This window comes from Chelmon rostratus, chromosome 4 (genome assembly GCF_017976325.1).
Source record: "Chelmon rostratus isolate fCheRos1 chromosome 4, fCheRos1.pri, whole genome shotgun sequence".
NCBI classification, from domain to species: Eukaryota; Metazoa; Chordata; class Actinopteri; order Chaetodontiformes; family Chaetodontidae; genus Chelmon; species Chelmon rostratus.
In genome coordinates, this window is record NC_055661.1 from 19,806,979 (window position 1) to 19,817,338 (window position 10,360).

Below are 10,360 nucleotides of genomic sequence, written 5' to 3' on the forward strand. Positions count from 1 at the left end.
ATCTGATCATCGCCAGGCTCGAAGTTTTTACGCACAAGCGTGCAAAGAGCAAGAGAGAAAAGCTCTTTGCGGTTTGCCTCTGTGCCTGCTTTGCAAACCAACTTTTTAAAAATGTCTTCTCAAACAGTGTAAAGGATCAAACCAGAAGGAGGTTCCTGGCAGCAGCGGCGCAGGGACAAAATGCTCTGTCAGGTCAAAAATACCCACGAGGAAAAAAGAAGAAGAAGGGGGGGAGTCAAAGCCTGACACAAATGACCGTCATTACACCTGATCTCATTATCTGAGGTAATCTGGACTTAATCAAGAACACACAATCATGGGATTTAAATGCACTGCAATAAGGCTGCGGCTTTGATTGAGGACTCCGCTCTGCCTCCATCTCTGAAATCCTCACATACAGATGAGAGCCCTGCATGAGCTCATCCCATCATGCACTTCATTTTCCCCACCAAAGCCCCACAGGGTAAACACTTGAGCTGCTCAGTTCTGTGGAGAACTTAACCTTTCCCAGAGTGCACTCCTCTCCCATATATGAGAGGGATTTATATTGAAGCTGACTAAAAAGCAAACAGGTTCTTAATAAGGTCCAAACATATTAGTCAACTAGCTTGGTGTCACTGGGAGGCGGACCCACGCTGAGCACACATGGTGGGTGATTAAAAGAATTGAGGCAACAAAACTTGCAACCCAACAAAAGCAGGAAGACGTGAACAAGCCCTGCTGAGACTGAAGCAAAATTAGCATGACTGAGCACCAGCACGACTCCGGGCCACTCTGTTATTTTGCTCCAGGCAGCCAGGATGTTTCCCCGCCAGCAGTCAATACCAGGCCACCGCTCGCTGGCTGCATCCAGCCATGTGGACAGAAGAGTCATTTGTGTGTATTAACAGTTAACACTGTTTGCATGACAAACACAACGTTTACCCCCAAGTCTATTAGTTCAGCACCCTTGAGTTAAGTAGATAATCTTGCATGCACAAACTCTGGCTTGCAGCTTTATTTGACTTTGTGCACATTTGCAAATGGTAGAATTAAGTGCATTAAAATTAGACTATCTAGCAGTGTCCAGCTGCCAATTAAAAGTTGATGTTACGCAACTGAAACATCAACAACATAAATAAGAATATCTGGGAGGAAAAGGGAACAGTGTGGAGACTTCAATGTAAGAGTAAGAGGAACACATTTAAAATTGAGTTTTCTCTGCCCCCTTCTGGTCGTTTCTATAAGTAGCAAGTTCATTTTAGTGAGCACTCAGACCCTCTAGTTATAAAACATCGTCTCTAACATCATTTTTTTAAATTACAGAAACAGGAATGAAAATCTCAGATTTATTTACATATCGTGAAAGAAAAAGCTTCACAAATAAGGCCCCAATCCATAAGCGAAAGCCTCCAAACGTCATATTTGTTATTTTAGCCCCCTTGTTTAGTTTTGTGAAATAAAATAAAGACGGATTGTGGAGTTAATGTTAAACATATGCTCTAAGTCAGTTCAGTCTGTTTCACTCACAGGTATTCTCACAGGCAAGAAGAGAGTGATCCACACTAATGCAAAGCAGAGGACGTGGTGGAAAAGATGGAAAGGTGTTGACCACATAAAGTTCTTCATTTTGCACTTGTGCACATGGAAACCACTGAAAATATCCCCGCTGATATGCATCAATTCTCAATATCTTTAAGCTTGACAATCTTCTTCCTTGTGTGTCCTCCACACGTTCAGTGTCAGAAAACTCTCTGTGGAGTCTTACTGCCCTTAAAGGACTGGTGTGAAGGATTTAGTGACATCTAGTGGTGAACTGAATACCCCTCACCTCACCATGCCCTTCCAAGCGTGTAGAAGAATTTCTGCCAATAGATCCTCCTACATCCTACACACTGAACCTTTAAAAGAACAATTCTTAAAAAAAAAAAAAAATCACAGTTAAATGAAGATAACAGATTTCTGTCAGGATTGACTGTTTTCTGTTACCATGACCAGCAAAGAACCTCCATCATATTGGCAAGGGATGATGGTATTTTCCAGACTAACTCACAACTACAAATGGTAACTGTAAACTAAATGGTGTAATCCCAGACATTTGGATAAAAGTGCTGTGCATATTGGCCTGCAGGTTCACCAGGCATCCCCGTGTGCTTTTCTTCTGCTATGCATGCTCATACATTTATAATTATTAATTATAATCCTAAAAAAAAAAATCCACTGAGCTTCAACAGCCCTCTTCATCACACAGTCCATTAGTTAGTTCAGAGGTTGAAGTGTGATCCGCTGCCTCGGAGTAGACGTTTTTCAGTACGTGTTCGGAGTTGGAGATCCAGGCGGTCAGACTGCAGAGTGTAGGGTCAGAAACTGGAGGCCAGACGTTGTGCTTCATCCTGGCAGCAGATGCAGAGAGAGGAGAGGGCAGCCTTGATGTTTGAAGTGCTGTTCAGCGGGCCATTAACTGCATTGTGACAAATGTCTGTTTTCTACAGAAGACATTTTTCAGCATTTGTCTGAGCTATGATAAAAAGAACAGCGTTGCTAATGTTCTGTGTTCAACCGGTGATAGCTATCAGTCAGCTCTGTGTTGGTTTCCAGTCAACTGAAATGCAAATACAGAACGTTTCTCCCGATGAGAGACTGCACAGACTGACACTCTCAGCCTCACGCTCGCTCATACTCAGAGGAGACAGCTGTGCAAATTTAAGCAGAGAAAACAAAGCATCTATTTTCTGCTTGTACGTTGCACATTTGTACTCTGTTTGCTGTTACCTGACTGTTATTTAGCTGCCCTCCCAGAAGCGTATTAAATGCCCACTTTGCATTCACTCCCCTGAAATAAATAGCTCACGTAGTCAGCAGTGTAGCTCCTAATCAGGCACTGCAACCTGGCCTGGAGAACAGGAGGCCAGAAGAGATAGAGGGACAGTTGCAACTACGTCCCACAAGGGCTTTTCCTGCAGTGCTGCACTCCACGTGCACATCTTCTTCTCTCATATCTGTATCCTGTATTAATAGCATGTAGTACTAATGAAACTGAAAGTATGATCCAGGCGTAAAAAAAAATCAAGGCTCTCTCATTGTTAACCGTTTCACTGTTTGATTCCTTGGTTACATTTAGAGGCAAAGCTGAACTACCAGAGTGAGTCATGGTGAATAATCATAGTAATCATTAAATCATGTATTGTATGCATATGCGTATATATATATATATATATATATATATATATATATATATATATATATATATATATATATATATATATATATATATATATATATACGCATATGCATACAATATATATATACATACATATATATGTATATATATATATGTATATATATATATACGTATATAGAGGCTGCTATTGCACAGGCGCCCACACCACGAGGACTACACTGCTACACTTTGCCTGCAGCCTCAAGCCAGCAGAGGGCACTAAAGAGCCAGGCAGGAGAGTTTATTAAAGGAGAGGAGGCACAGGAGAGGGTGCAGGTGAGGTGATAAATAGTGAGGAGATGAACAATAAGCTTGACTAATAAAAAATGTAGTAAAAAGTGATCTGTTGACAGGTGATAGCTCTATTTTCTGTGTTCTCTAATGAAGGCAGAGAATGTTAGAGGCACTTAATGAATACATTGCACTTTGTATGCTAACTCCTGCTTTAAATGGCACAAGAATCTGATAAGGTGTAAAAGTACATGTCATGTGCCACACTGAGGTGCTGTCAAAGTTATATTTATCGTATGTCTGCAGGTGCATCACCTGCTTGGCTGGTGTAAATCTGAGCTGAAACTGCTTCACCAGGCTCACTGCCAGATTCAGGCCTTACAGTTACAATATGTCGTCAGATATGATGACAAATCTGAACCCAAAAGTGTGTAATCACATAAATGTCTTGCGCAAAGATAAATCAATGACCTGCACTGTAACATATTTTCCAGCAAGGTTAACATTTGTCGTGGTCAAATATTATGTCCCAGATTTCAGGAGAAAACAGATGTAGCAGTATGTGTTGGTTAAAGCAGAACACCACTGAATTCAAACACACACATTGTTAGTCTTCTGTTGTAAAAATGGCAATCGGGATTGGTAAACCCTGTAAATTCTCTAGACTAAAAAAACACACTGACGGAGACACACTTTACTTTATTTGTGTGGCAGCTTATTGATTCTATTGCCAATCAGATAAAAAACAGTGCTTCTTGCATCAAAGGGAGGATTGCATTTGCAGACATTCTTCAATTCAAGACTGCTTTACAATAAAAGCAACTGCACTGGGCTCAGCAGTGATAGAATTATTAAAAGCAGCTAATAGTAAAGAGGGCAAGAGTCAGAGCCTTACTGGCCTGATGAGGAGCTCATCATTCTTCATTTTTGTTTCTAATAATTCGTCTATTTCACAGCAGCCAGATGATGAACTTTCCAGCGATGATCATGCTGCTGGTGGTTTGGTTCAGTCTCTCCAAGTTTAGATTATCTTTGTCAGCTTCGCGTCACTGATTCCAGCTTTAGCAGGAAGCCAGTAAGTGAGGTGTGTGTGAGTGTCGACCATGTAAACACACACTGTCATGGTATTACAACACACATTTTCACACATGCTCTAAATGCACTTTGAGTTGCAGTTAAAATTATTTTTTGAAGCATTTTTGTGCGCAAAATATCTGTATTTTTTTTCATTTCATTTTTTGACATTCATTCATTTCATTAGTGGCTTTGTGCATGTGTGTGTGTCTGCATGTGTGTGCGTCTGCGGTGCCGGTCGGGTGAGGTGGGCTGCAGGGGAGCTGCCAGTCAGAAAGCAGGAGGAGGGCAGGGTCACCTGACAGGAAGCGTACGTCATGTTCAAGCAGTTCTCCGTTTGCAGTGCACTGTGGGATTCCTCTGACTGACAGTATGCATTAAACCACAGGCTGGTGCAGGCTTTCTGACTTCTTGGAGGAGACTGGAGGGGAGAAAACATTGAGGTTACCACAGAGATTAAAACTGAACGTGCTGTGTAGTGATTAACAGATTAAGAGGAACACTTGGTTGTGATTTAACTCTAACAAACAGTACATAGACAGTGCAAAACAATATGCATTCATTTGCCTATGCTTTGTACGCATACATCTACGTATGTACAGTATATTTAACATATGCATACTGTACATGTGCATTAAATATGCCTGCCATATTTGATATGCCAGAGCAGTATCAGCACAGATCTTCTGAAGGGGATTGGGTACGTGGCTGATCAAGGTTGAATTTTTTGTGCTACACCAATCCCTGTAATTTAAAATCATATTTAATACTGGATCAGTGCATCCCTGTAAGTAAGCAAAAAAGTGAGTAGTACCCACCCGCCTGACTGTTTTTTCACAGCCAGATTTAACAGAATGTGAGTCCATCCGCAGTCCACTGGTAGTAGATTTAATTCACAGAGCACTGAGAGTGGAGAAACAGCAGTGACAGACATGAGAGTTACAGTTAAATACATTAGGTTAAATATTCCAGATGGTGGTTTGACACATTTGGCCCACACAAACTACAAGCTGCTTCGCTGTGTTTTACTTTCAGAACATTCAAGAATCACAGTATTAACTGACCATACAGTGGTGTAAACTTTGTGGCATCAGAAAGTCCACAAAAGCATTCAGCAGAGACTTAAACCAGTAAATGAATGTGTAGGGGATATGTTGCAGCAGTGTGAGGTGTGAAAGAACTAAACCTCCAACCATTAGCATCATGGTTCTGCACACACACAAAAAGAAGTATAGATCATAATAGCCCATTCATTTAATCTCACAACTCTTTTAGCAACTCAAGCAGTGGTTGAGATTTGTTTTTTCGTGAGGGTTGAGTCAGATGGCAGCGAGCGATGGTGTAATTTCCACAAAGAAGGAAGTTCTGCAGTCAATTTGTGTTGAGATGCAAGAATGGATGAGAGAGGCTATTTAACCTTTGGACTCAGAGTCTTGTTAACACCTAATTTCAAACTAATTGGGTTTAAGTGTGATTTTCCAAGGTTGAGTTTCAAGTTGTTCACTCGCACGGAGCAGAAATGAAAACCGGCCCACTCTGTTAGTGGCTTTACACGCAGGAAAGTCGTTCCCCCGTGTCTGCGTGGTGCAGTTATTATGCTGAGAGCCAGAAGAAACGAACAGAGGAAGAGAGATGAATGTGAAGAAGACCCTCCAGAGTCAACATCTCACCTGGTTTCTAACTCGTCGAGGTTTGAGGGGTTTTCTGTGGTGAAAGTGACAGGAGTGCATATGGTGTGTGATCTGAAATATGATAAACACAATAACCATTGTTTCGTGATCATCATTGACTTCCATTCTATGTTCAGGCATTTCTGGAGAAAAGAAAAATGTCAGCTGCTTGTCGGGGGGCGAGGGACAGTCCATTAAACATGATGGGGATTTCTTTAGTGTGCGTGTGTCCGCTTATTATTGATCACTTCTAGGCGTGAGTACCTGTAATACCTGCAGATAACTATCAAAACTGAGTATATGATGCACAGACATACAAGACAGAAGCATAAACAGTTGAAGTTCGACGCAAGCTGGTTGATGTTATTTCATTCCTCTGTGCTGCACCTCGCATTGATAAAACTTCATGTAATTATGACGCCATTTGCATCTGCGGAAAATGCAAACCATGGGGATACGTAGCTTTGTACCGCAGAAAGATAAAACAGCTATGTGCAGCAGAACTCTAATGTGCCAACACATCAGTGTAAAGCAGTGAGGAGGCTGTGTTTTTGATGTGTATTTATAGTAGGCAGCACGCAGGTCAGGGTGACAAAGGGTGGGCGGGGTTCGGATCAGAAAAGTCCAGAATATACAACTCAACAGGACTGCCCATGGACCAAAGTGGTCTTATGGCAGCAGTCTAGGACCAACTGTCATCAGGAAGGTGGCTGCAGCTGAGAAGAAACAGGAAGGACTCAAGCAGTGTTTGTTGTCATATGAAGATTGAGTCAGATGACCGTTAACAATGGTTTGATTTCAAGAGAACAGGCAATTCTTTGGCTAGGTTGTGCTAAGAACTGGGCTATACTTAGCCTTCTGGTTTAAGGAGTTGTTGACAGCGAGTCTCAAAATTGGGTCAACGTGCCGCTTTTAAGGGGGTTGGATGTGAGGTTGCTGACCTGCGTCAGGCAGAAACAATAATGTTCTGCTACAGTCCACACTGACAGTCACAGGACTGATCATAAGAAGCTTTGATGGCCTCCGAAATGTGAATTCCAGAGAATTACATCAGACATGTTTTACATTTTTTTAGAAATCAGCTGTGCAGCTCAGTAGCTGGTTTCTCCACTTGCTCCAGATACTGAGGAGTGTGTATCGAGTAAATGGACTAATGGAGGATGGGCGTGTGACACAGACTGTCTGGTTTGTCTTCAGAGAGTCTTCACACCTCAGGGGACAATGCAATGGGGAATAAGAAGATATTGAATGCAAAACATACAGTAATCTTTTTCACATTTTACAAACCGTATTTACAGCAGTGATCCAAAGGGGATTATGAGAAATATCTACATTGTATATCCATCCATCCGAAGGTCTGCCAGTGTATTACCACACCTGATCATCTGTGCTGTGTTGTAGCTGCTAGTTCACAAACCACTGCAGATGTTCTACAGGTTCATGCCACTGTAGCTCCAACTGGTCTCAGATCAGACAGGACTGGCCTGCATAGCTTCACTGGTGGAACAAGACAAGAGGGATAGATTATGTGTAAAAAGTGAACAACATGAATGAATGCTGGGCATGGGTGACTAAATTCAGAGCAACCAAATCGTCTTACCACAGCCCATAAACCAACTGAAAACTATAAATCTTCTCTTCGATACTTGTAGAGTGTTTTTCTAAAATAAAGCGTATGTGTTGTCAGCAGCATCTAAAGCTCTGCTAAAGCGCTGGTCTCTGCTGCAGCGCTGCAGCTCTGCCTGTTAGGACTGCTCACGGGGCCGCAGCTGTGCGTCCTATTTATCCCAGTGCAACGTATATGCATTAGCATTACAAGCATTTACACGCATGCACATGTGACGTCTGAGCAGAGAGGAATGTACTTGACATTGTAAGTGTGGCTCAGTGAAGCATGCCTCTGCAAATTGACTTCAGAAACAATAACACTGCAGTAACCTGGGAAATTAAGATTGAAATGCTGGAAATGAAAAGTGACATCCTTCTGTAATAAAAGTATCAATAATAAATGAAAAATACATGATTAAATATTAGACTTGATACTACATTTGCATGCAGTAGCTGCACTGTTGTTCTCAAGGAGAAACTTGTAAACAACCTGTTCACAAGGTTCAGGAAACCAGCGGGAAACTATGGGAAGGGGAAGTGAGCACTCCGTACTGCTTGGCTATCTGCTGGCGTGTGGCCAACAGTGGAGGACGATACTGAGCAGCTCCCACTTGTGACGAATGCGATCTGAGCGTGTCCATGTAAAACTGAGCACATAATCATCTGTGCAGCTGTTTGTTGAATATACGTTGGCTGACAGGCTCCTCCCCTGCTCACTGCACATGTAGTTATTCTAAAGACGGACGGTGACGATAGCTGCAGCTAAATTATTAATGCTCAAAACTTCACTCAGCAGCAATGACGCACTGCTGTAAGAGTGCAAAGATGTTTTTCCACTGCTGAATATGTCCCAGGAGTAATTAGACTGGACAGTTGTCAAAAACACACACAGTGTGGTCACATTTCATACAGTTTTCATCAAGTGATGACGTCAAAATAACTGAGTGAGTAGTCAGTTTTGACTCCATCGGCTGATAAAAGACTTGACGTCGAGTGTTGAGTGTTTAAAAGTGTTTTAAATCCCACTGACAGGTGCTGATATAGATGCAATGTACTGTGCAATTGCAATAAAATGCATGTGAAGAGAGTCATTAAAATGTGTGGCAGCATTCTGGTCTCTATAGGCCACTCAGCAGGACCTTTCCACATGAGATCAAAATATATTAGCAAAAATAGAAAAATCATTCATCTATTTCCTATTATCAACACAAACTTTCCTCCCTCTCAACAGTCCCAATGTTCCTTCCTGCCTAATGAGTTGTGCCTGTTAAATACCTTAAATGGTGGAAGAAGTATTCAGACTTTTTACTTAAGTAAAAGTAGTAAAACCACAGTTTAAAAATGGCCCGCATTCAAAATCGTACTTAAATAAAAGTACATTAAGTGTTAACAGCAAAATATACTTCAAGTACCAAAAATAAAAGCATTCACCATGCAGAATGGCCCATTTAAGAAAAATATATAGTTTCATGTCACTGGATTATAATTAGAATGAGCTCTTTATATCTTCAGAAGGAGCAGGTCCTTCTCCCCAGAGTCTGCCATGTTTCTACAGTAGCCCAGAACGGACAAACCAAACCAAACCAAACACTGGCTTTACAATTTTTTCTTATTTTTAGCAGCCACTATAGGTTCTCCTACACTCATGGAAAGGGAGTGTGAGGTAAGGGGTATTCAGTTGGTTGCAATCTGCCACCTCACCAGTAGATGCCACTAAATCCAACACACTGGTCCTTTAAGTACAGTACTTGAGTAAATGTAATTAGTTACATTCCGTCACTGAGTATGTCCAGGGTGAGGATGGGTCTAGGATGTGTGTGTTACATGAGTAGGAACATGCAGACTACAGTAATCAGGAGTGTGTCAGTGGTATTAACCCCGCATTAGGTTAGTGATGGTGCCTTCACTTGCAGTCTTGATAGAAGAGTCCATTAGAACGGTCAGGTCCTCAGACATGGTAGTCAGTCACGACTCTTTGAGTGAAGATTCAAAGACTTCATGCAGGATTTGGAAAAGTTCTGAATATGACAACATCAATGTAGATAAAAAGTAAAAAAAAGAACCCACATTTTTGAGTTCCTTATTTTTCATTTGTATACTTAATCCCCAGTTTAACACTCAAATTATGGCCAACATTTCACAATTTCTACTTGTAAACACAAACATTACAGCAAGTGATAATGCATTATAATTTCCCTGCTTATATGACAATGCTAATCTCCCAAGCAAAAGCCAGTGCTGGGTGGGGCTTGTGCTAAGGCTTGTGCTGGAAGCTTGGAAGAGGCTGCAGGAACAGGAGACAGAGTTAGGCAGGGGGAACGAGGCAAACAGAAAACAGGATAAACGCGGGTGAAGTGGCTTGAAGCATGGGAACGCTGACGGTTAGTCCACTATCTGACACAGTGCAGGTAGCAGGGCTGAGTATGTGTAGAGGTCTTGATTATTAAGATGAGGTGCAGCTGGTGTGGTTTTGCTCTGACTCCTGCACGCCCATCTCCACACACACACGCGCGCCACACACACACACACACCATGATCAGTTTTCAAAATAATTTAAGCACTACATTTTAATATTTCA